The sequence below is a fragment of the Zingiber officinale genome, chromosome 9B (assembly GCF_018446385.1).
Source record: "Zingiber officinale cultivar Zhangliang chromosome 9B, Zo_v1.1, whole genome shotgun sequence".
Taxonomy (NCBI): domain Eukaryota; kingdom Viridiplantae; phylum Streptophyta; class Magnoliopsida; order Zingiberales; family Zingiberaceae; genus Zingiber; species Zingiber officinale.
In genome coordinates this window covers 119,704,995-119,729,125 of record NC_056003.1, presented here as the reverse complement: position 1 = coordinate 119,729,125, position 24,131 = coordinate 119,704,995, and positions in this window count along the sequence as shown.

The window sequence follows — 24,131 nt, the reverse complement described above, 5'->3', positions numbered from 1 at the left end:
TGCTAGGGATGTATTATGGTTTAGTATGAACAGATACATCAAGAGTAAGCCAAAACTAGGACTTTAGGTCAAGATTCAATTGAACTATTTAGATAGTTTTAGATTTTGTATCTATCTTGGGATTCTTGATGAGTTAATTTTTAATTCTATTTTTCCCAAGAATATAATGGTAAAATAGATCTCTCTATAAAATTTGAGAATTTTTGGAGGTCTAGAAAATTTTTGGTGTTTTCTAAAATTAGATTCAGAAATGGGCTTAGGTTAAAATTTTGGTGTCAGTCGACTGCATTAGAAACCAGTCGACTGGTAATACTATTCATTGAACACACAATGGCTCTGTGAGGTTGATTTGATAAGGGTAGTCAATTAGGGACTAGGGCAGTCGACTAGTAACACTGTTCATCAAAAATAGAATAATTCTGTGAGTTTGATTGGATGAAGGGTAGTCGACTGAGATAATCTGAAATTGATTTTCAGCAATAGAAAATGACCAAAATGATGATATACATGTATATAATCATATGAGAGATTAATACATGATGATTATAGTCATTAGAGGTATAAGGGTCTAATAATTGAGATATTATTGGAGCTTTTTTTTTATGTATAGCAAAGAGGGAGAAGTTTAGGTTTAAGTGGAAAACATAAATACATTTGCAAGAAATCCTAGCTCAGGGGGAGTTTAGGTGAAGAGAGAGTCAAGAATTAGGTTCCATTATATATGCATAATTAGATTATATATTTATTTGCATATGTATTGTTGCATTATTTGTTTCCCTAACTTAAATGGTTGTCAAACATAAAAAAAGGACAGATTGTTGGAACAATCGGTGTTGTTGGAACCCCAAGGTTATTTTTGGTGTGATAAACCAAGTTAAGTTAGGTTCTGTTTTGGTTTAATCCTTGTGTCTAAGTGTGTAGGAGCTTAGGAGCACAAAAAATTGAGCGGAAGACACAATTAGCGAGAATGACGGCACGGGAAGGGAGCCGACGGGCTCGGTGCATCCGAGGGACGAGAGGACTGCGGAAGAGTACACCGGTGGACGAGAAGAACGTACACGACGTCCGAGGGACGAGAAGCTGGAATGGAAACCTGCTCGAGAAGAAGGTCGGAAATTGGGTTTGAGTGAGCCTTATTTTAGTTGGCCGTAATCACCTAGGTGATTCGAGCAGCAGGAGAGCGAAAGAAGCTGGAGAACACTATTGGAGACGCCCTCAACAAGGTGTTGAAGGCGCCTCCGAAGCAAGCCAGCGCCTCCGCCACCTTCAGGCGGAGGGCGCCCTCGACCTGGCCAAAATAGTCATTCGCAATGGATAAAGTTTTATCCGCTGCCGCCTCGCTGGAGGCTCCCTCCAAACTCTTGGGAGGCGCCATCAAGCTATGGAAAGAATTTCCAGGAGCTATAAAAAGACCCCTGGAGCTAGGAAATAGAGTAACAACTCAAGCATTCATTTCCTAGCAATAGTCTGAGCGTTCAAAGATTGTAAGAGGCTTCTCCGCCTACACGAAGGAGATTTTTTCTAGTGTTGTCATTATCTTGGATTAACAACCATCCAGGTTGTAACCAAGTAAAATTTCAAGTATCTTTCTTTCAATTTTTGTATTATTTATTTTTATGTTATTGCTACTAATCTAATTCCAAAACTCGAGAAAGATCTTTAGTTATTTTTCAGGCAAAACTCTCTCCAACTGGCCTATCCAGACCTACAAGTGGCATCAGAGCCAAGGACACTTCAGGAGGACTAACTGCCGTATGAAGCACACAAGATGACCGGATCAAGAATTCACCCACCAAAGTTCGAGGGGGACTTCGTCAACTGGAAAAAGAAGATGGAGGTATTTTTCAAGACCGATTTTGATTTATTTTTGATAATGGACGTTGGTTTTGCAACACCCGAAAGTAAAGATAAATACCACTGGACCAAAAAGGAGCAGGCTGATTTCGTGGAAAACGGCAAAGTAGAGTTCCATCTGCTAAGCATTCTACCGCCACAAGAAGTCAATCGGATCGGAGCCTATGAGTCTGCGAAGGAGCTCTGGGAGAAATTCCTGGAACTGCACGAAGGAACCTCGGAGGCAAAACTTACAAAACGGGACTTACTTCGCAACCGGATCAACAACCTCCGATTAGAAGAAGACGAAACTGTAGCACATCTTCACTCGAGGATCAAGGAGCTAACTAACGGACTTTCGAATCTCGGAGAAAAGATAAGCAACCGAGATTTGCTAAGGTATGCACTTAATGTCTACCCTAGTGATCCTGTCCGAAAGCTGAATCAACGGACGCTGGACACGTGGCGCTCTCCAGTTGCTGACGTAGATCTTCAACCGCTTGTGTAAACTTCCGGCGAACCTGCAAAAAAGTCGGCCCGGGAAAGGGTTCCCGTCGGCGACCCTCCGATGCTCAAGTCAGAAAGATGAACAGTAAGAAAGTGGCTCCAGGGATCCTTCATTACATACCTCCGGTGAAGTCTAATGACCTTTATATAGAGCCACGGGAACTTGGTGCACACAAACCGAGGTGTACATGTGTCATATCCCATACCGCAGCATGGGCTTGTCAGAAGAGCATGTCTGACTCCATACCGCTACAGTCTGAGCGTCTCCTTGATGGGACAGCAGAACATTCGATCGCACCATACCGAGTATGGTCTGGTCTTCGAACATGCCTGTTGTCAGCAACAGGGGTTACTGAGATGACGTTCACACTGTCCTCTACTCTTTGACTTCCTCTTCTCGGATCGACCATCAAGCCGCTCGGCCGGAGCATTCGTCTCTGGTCCGGCATAGGTGGTCGTCCGTTCGGGAAGGTTGAGGGTCGTCCGTCCGCTCGGCTCGTATCGCCTGAGACCCTGGTCAAGCAGGAAAACGGCTCGGCCTTCAGTCGTGCGTTGTATCGCGGCCGGGCGGATTATCCACTCGGCCATATGGAAATATGGGCTCCCGGTCAGATGGTTGTCCCTTCGAATAGGGGTCATTGCCTGGTGATCGGCATGTCCCGCCTGCTCTTCGAGTCCATGGGTTTGACCCCCCTTTGACTGCCGTCCTCCACGTGTCGCTGGACTTTCCCTTATGAGGGCCCTCCGGTCTTACCACCGGATCACTTGCCTCCCCCTCAAGTCTAGTCGAAGGAGGTGGAGTCCGACTGACTGGACTGCCGACCTGATCGAGTAAGGACCGCTATACCGGGCCGTTCGGCCGGGCTAGGGATTGCTCATCCGCTCAACTTACATTTTTTTTGTCATGTTCGTTCGACTCTATCATGGGGTGGATGATCAGTGTTAACGCTGGCGTTATGGGCGTTGCGTGCTGTGACAGGCGTTCATTAAATGCGCCCCGTGTCTTGTTGACACGTGGCGTTCCCGCTGTCGTCAGCGTGCGGGCTGGCCTCACCTCCGATGGGACAGCCGCCGTTTGAAATGAGCGGTCGGAGGATAGCTTCGTTTTTTACAACCTGAATCGAACGGCCGAAGCTATTCGAGGCCAACGTTATAAAGCTCCCGATATCCCCTTTACGCCGCATTTCTGCTCCATCGCACTTCGACGCCCTGCTGCTTCTTTCTGCTCCGGCGACTCCATTTCTCAGCTCTCCGACGACCTCGCAACCCCTTTCGATCATCCTTTTACTCGTAAGCCCTTCTTTTCTTCACTTCCTCATTCCTTTACGTTTTTTGTTAGCTGCCCTCATCGTTCTGCCACCTTTCTTCCCTGCTTGATTTCCCTTTCTTTTTGTCTCGCATTTCTTTTTTACTTTCGACCATGACTAGTACTTCCCAGCCGACCGCCGACGCTCCTGGTCTTTGGTACACGACCATGGAGAGCCGGTTTGACGAGGAGGATGCCCTGCGCCTCACTCGGACGTATGACCTGCCTGCAGACCACCACATAGTATTAGCCACACCCACCGACCGGCCTCATGACCCGCCGCCCGGCACCGTTCTCTTTTTCCGAGACCAATTTTTGGTCGGGCTGCGATTTCCTCCACATCGATTCTTCTTACAAGTGTGCAACTACTTTCGCATCCCGCTCGGCCAGATAGTTCCGAACTCCATTAAGCTGCTGAGCGGGGTGGTAATTCTCTTTAGACTGAACGACATCCCCTTGGATCCCAAAGTTTTCCACTACTTCTTCTATCCTAAGCAAGCCGAGTGGGGTACCTTCGTTTTCCAATCTAGGATAGGTTTTGTTCTTTTCGATAATATGCCGACCTCCAACAAACACTGGAAGGAGCATTTTTTTCTATATGTGTTTCCCCGAGCCACCGACTTTCCGTATCAAATGGCAGACGGCGATGCCGGCACAACCGGAGCTCGGCAAGTTTAGGGGCGATCAGGCCTATCTTCATGCAGCCGACCGGCTGGTCGGCCAGCGCTACCACATCGACAAGCTGCTCCTTCCGGGAGTGTTGTATATATTCGGCCTGTCCCTCGTCCCAGCCGACTTGCCTTGCAGCATGAGTAAGTGCTCTTATCGTCCTCTTTCTTTTGTTCTAATTGATTTATTATTTGCTTCTGCCGCCGAAGTCATGTGGCGCGCCAAGGCCACCGAACGGCTGAAATTGATAGCCGCTGAGGTTGAGGCGGCAAAGAATAGGGAGATCGCCGAACGGGGCTTGGTCTTAGCTGGCCCGGCCACCGGAGAGGGTGAGGGGACTCAGATTGTCCCTGAGGCCTTAGTCGCCTCCGCCTCTCTCAACGAGGCTGTGGGCGATATAGCGTCTGCTCAAGTCGGGGTAGAGAGCCGCTCTGCCGATGAAGCTCCCCTAGCCACTCGGAAGCACAGACGGCCAGAGCAAGTCTCTCAGCCAACTCCATCTGATGAACAGCGCTCCGAGCGGGGTGATGAAGCTCCAGTAATCTCCGGGACAGTCTCCATAGAGAGCACCCCCACGCCGCTCGGCTCTCCTATGGCCACATCCGAGGTGCCGCCCTCCAGTCCTCCCCGGACTATGCGTTGCCTTAGACGATTGGGCGACCTTCCTTCCTCAAGCGGCGAGCCGTCTGGTAAAGCAACTGCGCCTCAAGGTGACCCGAGCGGCCCGCGGTTGATAAAAACTGTCCTGCGACTTCCTTCGAAGGAATACTTAGCGGCTGCTGATCGGCCAACGGTTCCCGAGCAGCAGATCACTCCTACAAGTCCCCTCGCCAAAGCCTGGGAGGACGCTCGACTCCGTATCGCTCTTATGACTCCCAGTCAACTAGGCGATAGCAATTTGCAGCAGGCTACTGGGGTATATCCTTTGCCTTGCTAGTTACTTTGATTTAACTTCTAATTAGATCATATCCATTTGCAGAACTGGGTGGAGCAGATTGCTATCAGCAACCGCCTAGCCGAGCTGGAGGACGAGCTGAAAAAGCTCAAAGCTTCGGGAGAAAACAGAGGACAGCCCACGACCGCTCTGGAGAAGGCCAAGAAGCTACTGGAAGCCGAACGGAATAAGTCCTCCGACCTGTCGGGTGAAGTGGCTCGACTTGAGGCTTTGGTCAAGCAGCGGGACAAGGAGATAAAGACTGCAACCACCCGGAAGCTCAAGGCTATCGACGACATGGACCTGATGAAGGTGGAAAATCGGGGGCTAGAACAGCGAGTGAAGGACTTGGACGCCCTATTGACCACCGAACGGGAGGGCCGCTCGGCTGACCAGACTAAATCAGAAGGAGCTTTGAAAGGTCTTCAGGCTGCCCTTGACGCTTCCAGAGCCACTCTTAAAGAATATCAAGATGGGGAGCCCGGTCGGTTGGCGGAAGTGCGCCAAGCTTTCGTTCGCTCGGACGAATTTGGCGAAAAGTTCAGCGACAAGCTGTCCTTAACTTTTGAAGAGGCTATCAAGGTGGCGATCGATTATCTGAAGACCAAGGGCCACCTACCAGCCGAGCTGTCTGTCCCCCCCGAAGATCTGGCGGTCATGATGAGCTCTATCCCCGACTCCCTTTTTAATTTTGATGATTGTGAATGAGGGGTTTAGGAAATTTCTTTTAAGTATCTTGCTATTTTTTGTATGCCTGCCGTTCGGGGCGAACACTGTTATCACTTTTGTCTATCCGCTGTTCGGCGTAAATGAGTTGCTTTTTTGTTATTTGTTTGTTCGACCAGCGTCCAATCTTTAACTTTTGTTTCGGTCCAAATTTTCTCGCGCTAAGTACACTTTGTGAAGGAGCCGCACGGCCTTCTGATATATTTATTCTTGCCTTTGCGGCAGGCCCAATCAGAGATCAGCCTTTACAACCGACAAGAACCTCACAGAAAGTTATCCGTCCGGAGGCATTATAGACTCCGGTTACTCACCTTTTAACGTCGATTTTTAACGTCGGAGCTCGACGGTCTTCCGCTCGGAGGGCTTATAGACGCCGGCTCGTCTCTCGATTTTTAACGTCGGAGCTCGACGGTCTTCTACTCGGAGGGTTTATAGACGCCGGCTCGTCTCTCGATTTTTAACGTCGGAGCTCGACGGTCTTCCGCTCGGAGGGTTTATAGACGCCGGCTCGTCTCTCGATTTTTAACGTCGGAGCTCGACGGTCTTCCGCTCGGAGGGTTTATAGACGCCGGCTCGTCTCTCGATTTTTAACGTCGGAGCTCGACGGCCTTCCGCTCGGAGGGTTTATAGACGCCGGCTCGTCTCTCGATTTTTAACGTCCGGGCGCGGCGGTCTTCCTCACGGAGGGGTTATAGGCGTCGCCTCGTTTTTAACGCCGGAGCTCGACGGTCTTCCGCTCGGAGGGTTTATAGACGCCGGCTCGTCTCTCGATTTTTAACGTCGGAGCTCAACGGTCTTCCGCTCGGAGGGTTTATAGACGCCGGCTCGTCTCTCGATTTTTAACGTCGGAGCTCGACGGTCTTCCACTCGGAGGGTTTATAGACGCCGGCTCGTCTCTCGATTTTTAACGTCGGAGCTCGACGGTCTTCCGCTCGGAGGGTTTATAGACGCCGGCTCGTCTCTCGATTTTTAACGTCGGAGCTCGACGGCCTTTAAGGCTAATTTTAACATTGCCGTTCGGCGAAGCTATTTGCCATCCTTTAAATCATTTTGGCTTCCTGCATTACAAGTACATAGGCGACCAAAACGTATACAAAAATTACATCTGCGCACCTCTTACCCAGCTCGATATGGCTGGAGATGATTCGCGCTCCATGGTCGATCCAGCTGCCGCCCGTCTTCATCCTCCAAATAATAAGCGCCCGAGCGGAGTTTTTCGATGATTTTGAAGGGGCCCGCCAAGGAGCCTCCAGTTTGCCGACGTCGCCGACCGGCTTTACTTTCTTCCAGACAAGGTCGCCAACCTGGAATGCTCTGGGGATTACGCGCCGGTTGTAGTTTTGCTTCATCCGTTGGACGCCTTGGCTCGCTCTTCATCGACCAAATCCAGCTCCATGTTCCTCCGCTCGGCGTTATCATCATCATAATTCTGGATCCGGACGGACTCGACGCCGACTTCGACAGGGATAACCGCTTCGCCGCCATACACCAGATGGAAAGGCGTGACGCACGTTCCTTCCTTTGGGGTTGTTCGAATGGCCCATAGGACGCCCGGTATTTCATCCACCTAGCTTCCTCCCAAATGGTCGAGCCGAGCGCGCAGAATGCGAAGAATTTCCCGATTGGCTACTTCGGCTTGGCCATTGCTTTGGGGGTATGCCACGGATGTGAAGTGTTGTTCGATACCATAGCTTTTGCACCAATCTTCGAGCAACTTTCCCGCGAACTGCCGCCCGTTATCGGAAACAAGTCGACGGGGGATGCCGAACCGGCAGATAATATGTTGCCAAATAAACTTCTTGACCATCTGCTCGGTGATCTTGGCTAGCGGCTCGGCCTCCACCCACTTGGAAAAATAATCGACCGCCACCAGTAGAAATTTCCGCTGTCCGGTCGCCATAGGAAATGGGCCCACAATATCCATTCCCCATTGGTCGAACGGACAGGACACAGTAGCTGCTTTCATTTCCAAACGCCGGTCGGTGGGAGAAGTTATGATATTTTTGGCAAGAAAGGCATGTCGACACGGTCCGAGCAGCGTCTGCTTGTAGGGTTGGCCAGAAGTATCCGGCCAACAGAATCTTTTTAGCCAGTGATCGTCCGCCCGGATGCCCTCCGCATGATCCTTGATGTACTTTTTGGAGGATGTACGCCGCGTCTTCCGAGCTTACGCATTTCAAAAGCGGGCGGGAGAAAACCTTCTTGTAGAGTTGATCTCCGATGAGTGTGAACCGGCCGGCTCTCCTCCTTGGCAGCTGGGCTTCATCCCGATCGGCCGATGTAGCGCCCGAGCGAAGAAACTCCATGATGGGTGTCCTCCAGTCGCTCGGAAACATGAGGCACTCCATCCGGTCGACGTGTGCCACCAAAGATACTTGTTCAATTGGCTGCTGGATGGTGACCGGCGTTATTGAACTTGCGAGTTTGGCTAACTCATCGGCTGCTTGGTTTTTCGCTCGGGGTATCTTCTGGACAATGACTTCTCTGAAATTGGCTTTAAGCTTCTCAAAGGCTTCCGCATAGAGTTTGAGCCGAGCGTTGTTAATTTCAAAGGTACCAGAGAGCTGCTGAGCGGCCAACTGAGAGTCTGAATGCAGCGTCACCCGTCCGGCTCCCACGTGCCGGGCGGCTTGTAAGCCGGCTATAAGGGCCTCATACTCTGCTTCGTTATTTGTAGCTCTATAATCCAGCCGAACGGATAAGTGCATCTTTTCTTCTTGTGGAGAGAACAATAGTACGCCAATCCCGCTACCGAGCCGGGTGGATGATCCGTCCACAAATATCTTCCACATGGCTTCGGGCTTTGGCCTTTGTACTTCGGTGATAAAATCTGCCAAGGACTTAGCCTTTATCGCCGATCGGGGCTGGTATTGAATGTCGAAATCGCTCAATTCCGTTGTCCATTTGATGAGCCGCTCGGACGCTTCTGGATTCAACAGCACTCTCCCCAATGGACTATTCGTCCGGACAATGATGGTATGAGCCAAGAAATAGGGACGGAGGCGCCGAGCGGCGAGGACCAAAGCGAAAGCCAGCTTCTCGAGCCCGGTGTAGCGAGATTCAGCATCTTTTAGAATATGACTCAGAAAATATATAGGCTCTTCTCCGCTCGCCCTCACTACTGCCGAGCCGACTGCTTGCTCAGTTGAAGATAAATAGATACAAAGTGGCTCACCCATAGTTGGCTTGGCTAGAACAGGTAGAGAGTTCAAGTATGCCTTCAGATCTTCGAACGCCCGATCGCATTCTTCGTCCAGTGAAACTTAGTGGCTTTGCGCAAGATTTTGAAAAAAGGCAGGCTCCGGTCGGCGGTCTTGGAGATGAATCTGGACAGAGCAATTATCCGACCGGTCAAACGCTGCACTTCCCTCAGATTTCTTGGGGGCGGCATATCTTGTAATGCTTTCACTTTGCTGGGATTTGCCTCGATGCCCCGCTCAGTCACTATGTATCCCAAGAAACGCCCGCCTTTTGCTCCAAACAGGCAATTCTGAGGGTTTAGCTTAACTCCATATTTCCGTAGCGTTCGGAAAGTTTCCTCCATGTCTTCTAAGAGATCGGCCGCTCGAACGGACTTGATGAGAATGTCGTCCACGTATACTTCTAGATTTCGCCCGATCTGCTCTTTGAACACTTTGTTCATCAAGCGCTGATAAGTGGCTCCCGCGTTCTTCAGTCCGAACGGCATCACATTATAGCAATAAGTGCCATTGGCTGTGACGAAGCTGACTTTTTCTTGATCTTCTCAGGCGAGCGGCACTTGATGGTAACCTTGATATACGTCGAGCATGCATATCAACTCACAGCCGGCCGTAGAATCCACCAGTTAATCGATCCGAGGCAGAGGATAAAAATCCTTTGGGCAGGCCTTGTTAAGATCCCGGAAATCGATGCACACTCTCCATTTGTTGCTCGACTTGGAAACTAATACCACGTTCGCCAACCAACTGGGGAACTGGACCTCGCGTATGTGGCCGGCCTCCAGAAGTTTCTCGACCTCCGCTCGGATGATTGCATTTTGTTCGGTGCTGAAGTCCCTCTTCCTTTGCTTCACAGGCCGAGCGTCCGGTCGGACGTGGAGCTCGTGTTGCGCTATGCTCGGTGAAATTCCGGGCAGCTCATGTGTTGACTAGACGAAGACATCACGGTTTCTCTGTAGGTACTTGATCACTTCCTCTTTCTGGCTTGCCTCCAGATCGGCCGCAATGGACGTTGCGGCCTCCGATCGGGTCGGGTGAATCTGCACTTCCTCTTTTTCTTCATAAACTAAAGAGGGAGGTTTTTCAGTTATAGCGTTCACCTCGATCCGTGGCGTCTTCCGGGCGGAATTGGCTTCCGCTCGGACCATCTCGACGTAACATCGCCGAGCCGCTAGTTGATCTCCTCGTACTTCCCCTACTTTGTCTTCAACCGGGAACTTGATTTTCTGGTGGAAGGTGGAGACGGCCACTCGGAATTCACTGAGAGCCGGTCGTCCCAGAATGACATTGTAGGCTGACGGAGAGTCTACCACAACGAAATTTGCTGTCCGCGTCCTCCTGAGTGGCTCCTCTCCCAGCGAGATAGCCAGTCGGATCTGTCCGAACGGCATGACTTCATTGCCCGTAAACCCGTAAAGGGGGGTTGTCATGGGCAGCAGCTCGGCTCGATCAATTTGTAGTTGATCGAAGGCCTTCTTGAATATGATATTAACCAAGCTCCCTGTGTCAATAAAAACGCGATGAATAGTGTAGTTAGCTATTACCGCTTTGATGAGGAGAGCATCGTCATGCGGCACTTCGACTCCCTCCAAATCCTTGGGCCCGAAGCTGATTTCGGGTCCGCTCGCCCGTTCCTGGCTGCAGCCGACAGCATGGATCTGGAGCTGTCGGACGCTCGCTTTTCTTGTTCGGTTAGAATCGCCTCCGGTCGGCCCGCCTGCTATAATGTTGATTTCGTCTCGGGAAGTGTTACTTCTATTCTCTTCTTCCCGAGCAGACGGTCGGGGCCGCTCCCTTGACATCCGGGGATTCTCATGCATCGGAGTGTGATGTCGCTCGGGAGTCTACTGTCGTCGCCTGTCGGCTACCGTCCGATCGGCTTCGCGAGACCTCTGTCGCCTGTCAGATGATGGCGATCGGCGGCGGCCACTCCGGGGCACGGGATGAGCGATCAAGGGAAGACTCCGGCAATCCCTTGTGTTGTGCATGTCCGTCCGGTGGAATGAGCAAAACATAGGGGTCCATACCTTTTTCTTCGGTCTGGGCCGCTCTGCAGCCACTTCTTGTACATGGGACCTAACATGGGGGGAGCGGATCACTTCGGCCCTCGGTCCTCTTGGCGGCTGATGAGCGGTGTGCGGCTTCCGCTCGGCAGGGGGAGCCCGCTCGGTTGAAGTTTCCTTTCTTCGGGCCGCTTGGGCTTCCTCCACGTTGATGTATTTGTTGGCTCGGTGTAGCATATGGTCGTAGTCTCGGGGCGGCTTCCGAATGAGTGAGCGGAAGAAATCCCCGTCCACGAGGCCTTGTGTGAAGGCATTCATCATAGTCTCCGAGGTGGCCGTAGGAATATCTATGGCCACTTTGTTGAACCGCTGGATATAGGCTCGGAGCGATTCGCGGGCTTCTTGTTTAATGGCGAACAGACTGACACTAGTCTTCTGATAGCGCCGACTGCTAGCAAAGTGGTGAAGGAAGGTCGTTCAGAAGTCCTTGAAACTTGAGATAGACCCGTCTGGTAACCTCCGAAACCACCGTTGAGCCGATCCCGAGAGGGTGGTAAGAAAAACTCGACACTTCACCCCGTCTGTGTATTGATGAAGGGTAGCGGTATTGTCGAACTTACCCAAATGATCATCCGGGTCGGTAGTTCCATTGTATTCGCCGATCGCTGGGGGCACATAGTGCTTCGGCAGAGGATCTTGTAGAATAGCTTCTGAGAATTGGCGGTTGATCCGTTCGGGCGAGGAATCTGCTCGGAGGGCTTTTCCTTTTCTGCTATCTCGTCTTGGTACTTCATATGAAGAAGATCCTCGATCACGATTGACTGCTGCGGCTTCAGGAGTGTGGAATAGAGCCCGATGGAATGGAACTGTAGCCTGCGGTGCTTCCGCTCGGCCACCTGATGCCGATGTTGCTAGATGTTCAATCCGCTTGGCTTGCGACTTCTGTTTTTGTTCCACCAGTTTAGCGGCTCTTGTCTCGATCAAAGCATCAAGCTCCTTTGTGGAGAGCATCACCGAGTGCGGTCGTCCAGCCTCGTCCATTACTTCCGATCGGATGCAGGAGCGTTCCCACAGATGACGCCAAATTGATCCTGTCCGAAAGCTGAATCAACGGACGCTGGGCACGTGGCGCTCTCCAGTTGCTGACGTAGATCTTCAACCGCTTGTGTAAACTTCCGGCGAACCTGCAAAAAAGTCGGCCCGGGAAAGGGTTCCCGGCGGCGACCCTCCGATGCTCAAGTCAGAAAGATGAACAATAAGAAAGTGGCTCCAGGGATCCTTCATTACATACCTCCGGTGAAGTCTAATGACCTTTATATAGAGCCACGGGAACTTGGTGCACACAAACCGAGGTGTACATGTGTCATATCCCATACCGCAGCATGGGCTTGTCAGAAGAGCATGTCTGACTCTATACCGCTACAGTCTGAGCGTCTCCTTGATGGGACAGCAGAACATTCGATCGCACCATACCGAGTATGGTCTGGTCTTCGAACATGCCTGTTGTCAGCAACAGGGGTTACTGAGATAACGTTCACACTATCCTCTACTCTTTGACTTCCTCTTCTCGGATCGACCATCAAGCCGCTCGGCCGGAGCATTCGTCTCTGGTCCGGCATAGGTGGTCGTCCGTCCGGGAAGGTTGAGGGTCGTCCGTCCGCTCGGCTCGTATCGCCTGAGACCCTGGTCAAGCAGGCAAACGGCTCGGCCTTCAGTCGTGCGTTGTATCGCGGCCGGGCGGATTATCCACTCGGCCATATGGAAATATGGGCTCCCGGTCAGATGGTTGTCCCTTCGAATAGGGGTCATTGCCTGGTGATCGGCATGTCCCGCCTGCTCTTCGAGTCCATAGGGTTGACCCCCCTTTGACTGCCGTCCTCCACGTGTCGCTAGACTTTCCCTTATGAGGGCCCTCCGGTCTTACCACCGGATCACCTAGAAATAAAGAATGAGTATCATTAGTGGATGCCTATTATCTCTAAGGACTTAGAATCTGTTACTTTAGATGAATTATTCTCTACTTTTGAAGTCCATGAAACAAGATGTGCAGATTCAAAGAAGGAGACAAAGCACAATGTTGCTTTTAAAGCAAAAATGGACGAACAAGAGTCAAAATCTTCCTTCGATGATGATGAAACAACGCTGATGGTACGTAAGTTTAAAAAAAAATATTTAAATCTATGCAGTTTAATCAAGTGTAGAGTAGAAGAAGAAGAAGAAAAATAAAATGCTACCACTACGATGAAGAAGGACATGTAAAAGACAACTGCCCTAAATTGAAGAAGAAAGACAAAGGCAAAGACAAGAATCCCGTCCAAACGAACAAACACAAGACCCTAAAGGCGATGTGGGATGAAACGTCGTCCGAATCAGAGATTGAAACTTTCTCCAGACTTGCATTGATGGCAAGTCACCAAGAAGCCAACCACGAAGCAAGCTCGTCCGAAATGAGCATCGAGAGTATCAATGAAGGGGGAGCGTCAACGGAAGTGATCCGGTAGTGAAGGACGGGGGACCCTCATGGGCGGAGGATCAAAGACACGTGGAGGTCAACCCCAAGTTCGCGTCGAACGGAAGCCGGGCCGAACGGAAGCATGCCGGGCCGAACGGAAGGATGCTGCGCCAAACTGAAGCATGCCAGGCCGAATGGAAGCATGCCGGGTCGAACGGAAGGATGCCGCGCCGAACGGAAGCATGCCGGGCCGAACGGAAGCATGTCGTGCCGAACGGAAGCATGCCTTGCCGAACGGAAGGATGCCGGGCCAAACGGAAGCATGCCGTGCCGAACGGAAGGATGCCGGGCCAAACGGAAGGATGCCGCGCCGAACGGAAGCATGTCGGGCCGAACGGAATGATGCCGCGCCGAACGGAAGGATGTCGGGCCGAACGGAAGCATGCCGTGCCGAACGGAAGCATGTCGGGCCGAACGGAAGGGTGCCGGGCCGAACGGAAGGATGCCGGACCGACCTGACATTCGGCCAGGAGCTTCCCGGGCCGGAAAGAAGGTAACCCGACCATGGGAGGGTTTTCGACGCTCATAGTGAAAAGGGTCACCGGGCCGAGCGGATAGCCCGCTCGGCCGAAGCATAAAGCATCGCTGTGGAACACTCTCAGCTGAGCACCCGGTCGGACCGATACTTACGCCCGGTCGGACCTATGCCTGCCGAGCGGATGAATGCTTGGCGTTAGGAAAAAGGAGACAAATGCAAGGGGACATTAGAGAACATCATTTTCTGACAGCAGGCATGTTCGACGACCAAGCCATATATAGAATCGTAAGACGGAAGGACCTGCTGTCCCATCAAAGAGGTGATCAGACTGTATAGTATGGTGTCAGACATGTTCCTCTGACAAGCCCATGCTAAGGTATGGTACCAGGACACGTGTACGCCTCGGTAGGTGTGCCCGAGCCTCCCCACAGCTCTATATAAGAGCCTTCATACTTCGCCGGAGGTATGCATTCCTGCATATTCATAGTCATTTTCTCGTCTTCCTCTTGTCTGACTTGAGCGTCGGAGGGTCGTCGCCGGGAACCCCTTCCCGGCCCGACTTCTTTGCAGGTTCGCCGGAGCGCCGTCCGACCGGCCGAAGATCTACGTCAGCGACAAGGAGAGCAACACGTGCCCAGCGTCCGTTGATTCAGCAATTCGGACAGGATCAATTTGGCGCCGTCTGTGGGAACGCACCTGCATCCGATCCGAAGCAATGGACGAAGCTGGACGACTACATACCGTGATGCTCTCCACGGAGGAGCTCGACGCTCTGATCGAGGCAAGAGCGGCTAAGCTGGTGGAGCAACAGAAACAGAAGGCGCAAGCTGAGCGAATGGAGCAACAAGCGACGTCAGAGTCAGGAGGCCGAGCGGAAGCCGAGTTTCGACCGGAGAACATCTCACCAAGGGGCCGAGATAACGATCCGATCGGCATTCAAGGGGAAGCACACCGGGCAGGGCGAAAGGTGTGCCAAATGTAATATATGTTATATTCTTTCCATTCAGCTGTATACTTGAAATGCAGGAATAAAAGCTATTAGAACAAAGCAAAGGCATGATTTTGGCGGACCGAGCGGAAGACCGTCGAGCTCCGACGTTAAAAATTTAGAGTCGAGCCGGCTATTATAAACCCTCCGAGCGGAAGACCGTCGAGCTCCGACGTTAAAAATCGAGAGACGAGCCAGCGTCTATAAACCCTCCGAGCGGAAGACCGTCGAGCTCCGACGTTAAAAATCGAGAGACGAGCCGGCGTCTATAAACCCTCCGAGCGGAAGACCGTCGAGCTCCGACATTAAAAATCGAGAGTCGAGCCGGCGACTATAAATCCTCCGAGCGGAAGACCGTCGAGCTCCGACGTTAAAAATTGAGAGACGAGCCGGAGTTTATAAACCCTCCGAGCGGAAGACCGTCGAGCTCCGACGTTAAAAATTGATAGACGAGCCGGCGTCTATAAACCCTCCGAGCGGAAGACCGTCGAGCTCCGACGTTAAAAATCGAGAGACGAGCCGGCGTCTCCCGAGCCTCCCCACAGCTCTATATAAGAGCTTTCATACTTCGCCGGAGGTATGCATTCCTGCATATTCAGAGCCATTTTCTCGTCTTCCTCTTGCCTGACTTGAGCGTCGGAGGGTCGTCGCCGGGAACCCCTTCCCGGCCCGACTTCTTTGCAGGTTCGTCGGAGCGCCGTCCGACCGGCCGAAGATCTACGTCAGCGACAAGGAGAGCAACATGTGCCCAGCGTCCGTTGATTCAGCAATTCAGAAAGGATCAAGAAGAAAGCAGCAATTCAGGGGGAGCTACGGACAACGAGATCGACAAGGTAAGTAAGGTACGATTTCTCCCACCTAATAAATTATTTAAATTTATAAAATTATTAACTAAAGAATGTTGTAAGTTAGAAAAAGATAACATAGATTTGAAAATACAATTGTCCAAAGCATGTCCGCTAGATTTATATGATAATATGAAAATAGAAATGATAAAGTGAAAACAGAAATAGAATATCTAAAAAATCGTGTATGTTCATACAATGAAAATATTAGGAAGTATAGAAATCTGAACTGACATCTTAGATTTCATAAGGGTCAAATTAGAAAAATTCTTAAAAGTTATATACCCTCAAAATTCTTGATTAACCCTGTAGGAAGGAACCTATATTGAGTTCCAAAAACTTGTATAAATTAAAAATAAAATTAGACTTAGGGCTTTCAGATAGAAGATTAAATATTTGAATTCATTAAGAGGCTTTGTCCAGAAGTGGTTGATGATCCAATAACCAAGAAGGTCTAGTGCCTCGCTACAACCTGGAAGCCAATTTTGAATTGAATAATTAATTAACAAACTGATAAGCATGAAATAGTTAATTTATATGCTTTCAATTTTTTTTTGTCAATGGTTTAACATTTAAAATATTTTTTTTCTTCTTAACTTGCAAACTTCACTTATAATTTTATTTTAGATTTTATTAAGTACCCTAATTTTTGTGTGATTAAAGGGGATAAGGGAAGATTAAGTTTAGGGGAGGTAGTTCAAAAAATTTAAATTTTGAATATCTTTGCACCTTATTGCATAATTGCAGCTTTATTTACTTAGTATTGCAATTTTATTATTTTTACCTTATGATTATTTTACCCTAACTTAACTTGGATTGCTCACATCAAAAAAGTGGGAGATTGTTAGAACCCAAGGTTGTTTTTGGTGTGATCAACCAAGTTAGGTTATGTCCTGTTTTTCTTTAATCCCTGTGTCTAAGTGTGCAGGAGCTTAGGAGCACAGGAAGTCGAGTGGAAGACGCAGCTAGCGAGAATGATGGCACAGGAAGAGAGCCGACGGACTCGGTGCGTCTGAGGGACGAGAGCGCTGCGGAAGAATACACCGATGGACGAGAAGAACGTATGCGACATTCGAGGGACGAGAAGCCGGATCGGAAGCCTGCTCGAGGAGAAGGCCAGAAATTGGGTTCGGGCGAGCCCTATTTTGGTTGGCCGCAATCACTCAGGCGATCGGAGCAGCAGGAGAGCGAAAAGAGCTGGAGAACACTGCTGGAGGCGCCCTCAACAAGGTGTTGAAGGCGCCTCCGAAGCGAGCCAGCGCCTCCGCCACCTTCAGGCGGAGGGCACCCTAGGGCACCCTCCATGCCTATGGAGGGCACCCTAGGGCACCCTCCATGCCTATGGAGGGCGCCCTCGACTTGGCTAAAATAGTCGTTTGCAATGGATAAAGTTTTATCCGTTGCCGCCTTGCTGGAGGCACCCTCCAAACCCTTGGGAGGCGCCCTCGAGCTATGGATAGAATTTTCAGGAGCTATAAAAAAGCCCCTGGAGCTAGGAAATAAAGCAACAACTCAAGCATTCATTTCCTAGCAATAGTCTGAGCATTCAAAGATTGTAAGAGGCTTCTCCGCCTACACGAAGGAGATTTTTTCTAGTGCTGTCATTGTCTTGTATTAACAACTACCCCAGTTGTAATCAAGTAAAATTCTGAGTCTCTTTCTTTCAGTTTTTGTAGTGTTTATTTTTATTCTATTGCTACTAATCTAATTCCAAAACTCGAGAAAGGTCTTTAGTTATTTTTTAGACAAAACCCTCTCCAGCCGGCCTATTCAGACCTACAGGTGTATCCTTAGGTTTTGATATTTGGGCAAAGGGTTTTAGCTAGGGTTTGCATTTGTATTTGATATGCGCTATTGAGTGTGCAAGTGACAGGTGCAAAGGAAAGTATAAGTGTGATCTTAGCAAAGGTGAATTCCAAGCATGGGAGTTTTGGAGGTGTAAGTCCAAGCTTGAGGTTTGACCGTGTAAGTCCAAGAGTGACTTGGCAAGGTGAAGACATGACAACAAGGACAAGATTGAAGGAAGATCTTGAAGGCAAGACATGATGGATGGGAAAGCATCCGAGGGACGCAAGGCTAATGGAGGAGGCTAGAAGGCAAAGTCAAGGTTGTGCTGGCAAAGGAAGACTCGACAACAAGGACAAGACCAAAGGAAGCTTTTGGAGGTAAGGCGTGAAGGATGAGGAAGCATTCAAGAGATGCAAGACTTAGGGTTTACCAGTCAATTGGTATATGCCCCAATCGATTGGTGGTTGAGAACTAACAAACTCGGAATGAAATTCCAGAATTTATGATTCTAGGGTTATCAGTCGACTGTAACTTTATTAGTCGACTGTGAACAGAATGTTTTTGTTCGCTCAACTCATGTTGATCAGTTGACTGATCCATGTTTGGGTAGTCTACCGGAATTGAGTATTAGACTGTAATAGTCGAATTCCACAGAGGCTAGTCGACTGATAAGTATGACAGTCGACTGATGGCGAAAACACGGCTTGGGTGTTTCCTCCCGAGCTCTATATAATGGAGCTTAGGGTGACTGGTTTGGATGATGAAATAAACTTGGTTAAAGTTTATTAGTCTCCAAAACTCTCAGTGTGATCTTTGTGTATGATCAAGAGATTGTGGCGAGATTTCTCCACCAACAAGGAGGATTGAGCTAGCCAAAGTTTCGAGGACTAATCTATCGAAGGATTGAGGGATCGTTTACCTTTTGGGCACGCCATGGAGTAGGAGCATCATCTCCGAATCATGTAAAGAAACGTGTTAGGGTTTGTTTATTTTCCTTCTTATTTTTAACTTTTGTATTTCCACCGTGCACTAAAGAATATATAGGAAACAAATGAAGTGGGTGACCTTCTATTCACCTCCTTCTAGCCGGTGATTATAATCTTCAACAAATATCACCAATGTGTTCCTAGGACTCCTTTGATTTGGATTATGTAAAAATTTCAAATTCTGGACATATAGGGTCAAAACTCGTTAATGACTTTAGAAACTTCAAAATCATTTTAAATTAGGACTATTACATTTTTGAAAGCTTCTTGAGTGTAACTATACCCTTAGACCTAAAAAAAAAAAGTATTATTATTATTATTATTTTATCATGTACACCTCTCAAGTTTCTAATTATGTAAATAAGATTTTAATTTTAAGTTTAAAAATTAAATTATAGTATTAAACGTAAGAATAAAATTTAATTTAATTTATTTTTAAAATATGTACAGAATATACAGATTAATATATATATATATATAATTAGGCTGCGAACTTCCGCTGCACAGCTTTCCTGTGGCAGCACAGATCTCTTGAATTATTTTTTCATGATATAGGAGGTGTGTCATTCGTATTTACGGTTGGATCGTGATCGCGATCCGATCATAAATTGTTGTGATATCTTTTTAGGTTCATCGCTCCCATCAGATTATAATTTTTGTTCAGAACGGATGGTCGGAGGTCTCTAGCTCGGAGGTCTCTGGTGGTGGATAAGTGGTTAGGTTACTGGGCGCCGAGTGAGGGTATCCTCCGGGTGACCTCCGGCCGTCCGCTCTGAACAAAAACTATAATCTGATGGGGATGATGAACCCAGGAAAAAATCATAATCACGAGACAACTACAAATACGAGTGACATATCCTCTAGACCATAAAAAATGATCCGAGAGATCTTGCCTCTTCGTGTGGACAGGTTCATTTGAGATTTTATTTATTTATTTATTCAGTTTAGGGGTATATCATTTAAGATTTTATATTTAAAATGTAAGGGGTAGATATGATCAGTCTTTCTATTTGATAACATATCACATCAATATACGACTGCTTTAACACGTATTAAAAGGATAACTGATGTTGCAGAATGACAGTGCTGCCGGCGCAGGGAAGGTGCCGGTGGTCGTCGATTGGGTCATCGGCGGCGAGACGTGCGAGGTCGCAAGTTGCGACCTCGGCTCCTATGCCTGCATCAGCAATCACAGCGTGTGCGTCGACTCCTCCAATGGCCCTGGCTATCTTTGCAACTATTCGACGGGATACCGAGACAACCCTTACGTCTCCGACGGATGCCAAGGTCGGTCGGTCTATATCAATATCAATCAATTTAATTATATATTCTGCCTAATTTCAATTCATGCTAACTATATTAAGCTTTCTTGATCTTTGCTTTCCATAGCCTCTACGCATGCATGCCCTAAGTAAGCTAACACGAACACACCCATGCTCCCTTAAAATTTAAAAACTCATAACATAATTAAGATGCAATTAATGTATGTATGACCTTGCAGGTACTTGCAGTGGTGTAATCTTTTTGCTATTATCCGCACTGGGTCTCGGAACAGTCTATCAAAGAAGACAAATTGAATTTAAGAGAATGGAATATTTCAAGCAACATGGAGGCCATGAATTAGAGGAAATGATGAAGCTAGGAAAAGATGCATGGAGGCCATGAATTGGAGGAAAAGATGAAGCTAGAAAAAGATGGAGGCCGTGAAAAAGATGGAGGCCGTGAATCGGAGGAAAAGAGGAAGCTAGAAAGAGACCACAACGAAAAATTTAATATATTTGGAAGTAAAGAATTACAGAAGGCGACACATCAGTTTGATGACAAAAACATTATTGGGAGAGGAGAAAACGGAGTTGTGTATAAGGTAGATGTGGATAACGTAGCAAAAATTTCAGACTTTGAAACTTCAAAGTTGATTAATCTCAAAGGTGAAAGACAATTTGCTGCATCAGTACAATTCAGTCATGGTTATATTGATCCAGAGTACCTGATGACATTTTACCTCCCTCGTGATGACCTTGGGTCGGGTGCGGCGGGGATGCTGGGGGCGAGCGATTTCGTCTTTTTTTTGCCACATAGTACCTGATGACATAACCTATAAAAGTGATGTTTATAACTTTGGAGTGGTTCTATTAGAGCTATTTACGGGTAAGAAGACTATTTATTACGAAGGAAACGAAGAACAAAGGATTTTGGTGCAGACTTTTGTTGGGTGTGAATCCGTTACAATCTGTGTGATCGTTTCAGAAGTTCTGTTTCACGCTTCTGAATGCGTATCAGAGGCACAAGGACTTACAATCAAGTAGGCTTGAGCAGATAATCTCAACTGTCGACTCTAGCGAGCCGATCCACGCGGTGAGTAGGTGAGTCGCAGACACCGTGAGTTGTCAAACGACGCCAAGTTGCTACTGAGAGTTGCTGACAGGATGTCGAGAGTTGTAACACGAATCAGAGTGGATGCCGAGTCCAGCAGAGCGTTGTCTCCTTAAAACAGATTCGGCCCCTCCGCGGTGCTCAAAGGATTAGTTGGACGTCTGTTTCCCAGGAGAAAAACGACAAGATCACGAGTACAACCGAGCACTGGTTGTCGTGACGATCTAAACTATATCTGAAAGCTATCACTATTTCTGTTGAGCAAAAGAAGTGCACAATAGAAGAGAAGAAAACATGTGGATTCAAGGAGGAATGGAAGCGTGTTCTTCTCACACAACACAAAGCTCACTTGAGCTCTTTCTGTGTCCTCTTCATTCCTCTCAACGGTCTTTTATAGACCTTCTCTGTTCAACGTGGCTGGTTGCTTACGTGCTTGCCAACAAGTTGGCTTGCATGCTTGCCAACAAGCAAGCCACGTTGTGGCTTGTATGCATGCCATGCAAGCCACAACGTGGTGTGCAAGCAAGCTGGTAACTTTGGCCTTGACTTGCATGCTGGTCAACAAGTTGCCTTTTGCGGACATATTGTATCCTGACCAATGTTTTACGAGCAATGGAGTTCACAAAAAGATCCCTCAGGTTGATGTCATCCGGGCCCTGGATTCTCACCCCCTTTGTTTTGAATCAGCCGAAAAGCTTCGCTTTCTTTGTGGGACTGAAACCCATACGTCGTGTTTCCATTCAACTTTTTGCCAACAACTTTTGCTATGGTGGAGAATCAGAAAAGGGTTTCAGATATCTTGGACGATCAAGTGAAATTGGAAGCTGATATGGAAATTATTCAAGTGGCAAAAAGGCGAAATCGCTCGTCCCAACGCCCCCGCCACACCCGATCTCAGGCCATCACGAGGGAGGTAAATCACGACAACCAAGAGGGTAAATGATGATGGGGTGAGTTGTTAAGCAGTGCTTAAAGTCGAAGGGAGAGGAAAGGCCAACCATGAAGGAAGTCGCAGACGAGCTACACAGATTGAGAATTCATAACCAACGCTCATTCATGGCAGAGCAACGCCAAAACATTGTTGAAGAAACTCATGAGCAATTCCGATCTGCAGTAAAAGATACAATTGTTGAAGAAGCAAAGAGCAAAATCACTGAATTAATGAGCAACATATTTGAGTAGCTAGGCGCCGTAACGTCATGCAGGAGACATGGGCTCAAATGCCGTTGCTACTTTATTTGTGTTGTGTGTGTTTGCTTGCCTAGTTGTTTAATCATCCTCTCATGTGTGTTCTCTAATTTCTAGTCTTTGTATCTAAGTGTTTATTGTCTAGTTTTCTAAATAATTTTGTATCCCGTCACCTGCAGCCCTTTTTCAACCATCTGATTTTCTGCATCACAAGATTAGTACAACCAAGTATTATTTGTAAAATAGAGTTAGCACAATATAAAATTATATGATTATTAATTAGATTATGTTTTACCAAGATCAGGATATAGTCATGGTCTCAGCTTAGATTTTCAAAATGATTCTAAGCTGAACTAGCACCTAGAATTCCTCTAGGACTCGTTCTCACTCGATTATTCTTCTCAAGTGACTTATCTTTACTTACCATAATTTGCAGTCACTTGACTTGTCTCTTATGACCCACTAGGCCTTCCTATCAGTTGTCAGGTACGCAGACCCAACTGAACTTCAACTAGTTGTCAGGTCCCGTAGATCCAGCTGGACTTTCTGCCAGATATCGGATCACACCTTGACCTATCTAGACTTTATGCTAGTTATCAGTCCTCAGACCTAACCAAGTTTCAGCCTGATGTTAGATCCTTTAGACCCATCAATTCTTGTACACTTGGTAAAGGTATTAGATCATACAAAATCTAACTTTAGTCATTTGTCATTCATCAAAATTAAAATTCAATTATTAATACCAACTAACAATCAACTCATGCAGCCTACTCGCCAAGATTTTAGAGATGATCTTGTACACAATAGTGCAACAAGCTATCAGTCTATAGTCCATAATCCTTGATTAGTTTACTATTATTTCTAAAGGATGTTGTACCTCAACAACTATATCTTAAGATGGTAAATTTGCTCTTATAATAATATGTCTTGAACATCCATTATTAGTGATCCATTCATGTATACTTATCCGGAGCCATTGCATTAGGATAAATACCCTTCTTGATTTACCTCATTCTAGAGAGTATGAGACCGTCTTAGAGGGGTCTGCTAAGGTGACGACTTCACCTTTTGGTCCAATGTATACTTATCAAGAGGCCCTGTGCAATGGTGCATTCTCAGTTTTCCAAACATCTAAGAATTAATCAAGTCTCAGCTTCGGCGAATTAATGGATGAATTTTTTTTACTGAACGGTTGACCTAAGAACGCTGGGCTAATAGCGCCCGCCTGCTATAAGTGCTTCCTAATTTACCTTAGTGGTCAGTGAAAAACTTTTATAGAACCGAATTGATCATTTTAGGATTACATAATATAAGTTGAACATATGGTGCCAATTAGAAAATATATACTTATCTAGAGATTTTTGAGACTATTTTATTTTTCACAATTTTTTTGTAATAATATTTGGCATTAAAGGTTCATGTCTATTGATTAAAGAAATATAAATTATGTCCTCGGCTACGGTGTAATGATAGGATATCCATATAGCTGCCCGCTACTTGGGCTTCGTAAAACCATAATAGAAAAATTAATCGGTTCAAAGCTAGATAAAAGAATTATAAAAAAACATAAATCGTATTTTTTTTACAATACAATCAAAGTAATGTTAGTTCTAAATATCATGTCAAAATATTTAAACCCTCTTATTTTGAGTAAAATTTTAAATTTAAATAGATAGATATATTTTCGAGAAAATTAAAGTGTCAATATGTTTTCCAATTGGCCGAATCAATATAAAATGGTTCAAGTCAAAATTACTACATCATCAGGTAAATTTTTTTTCATCTACTAGATGTG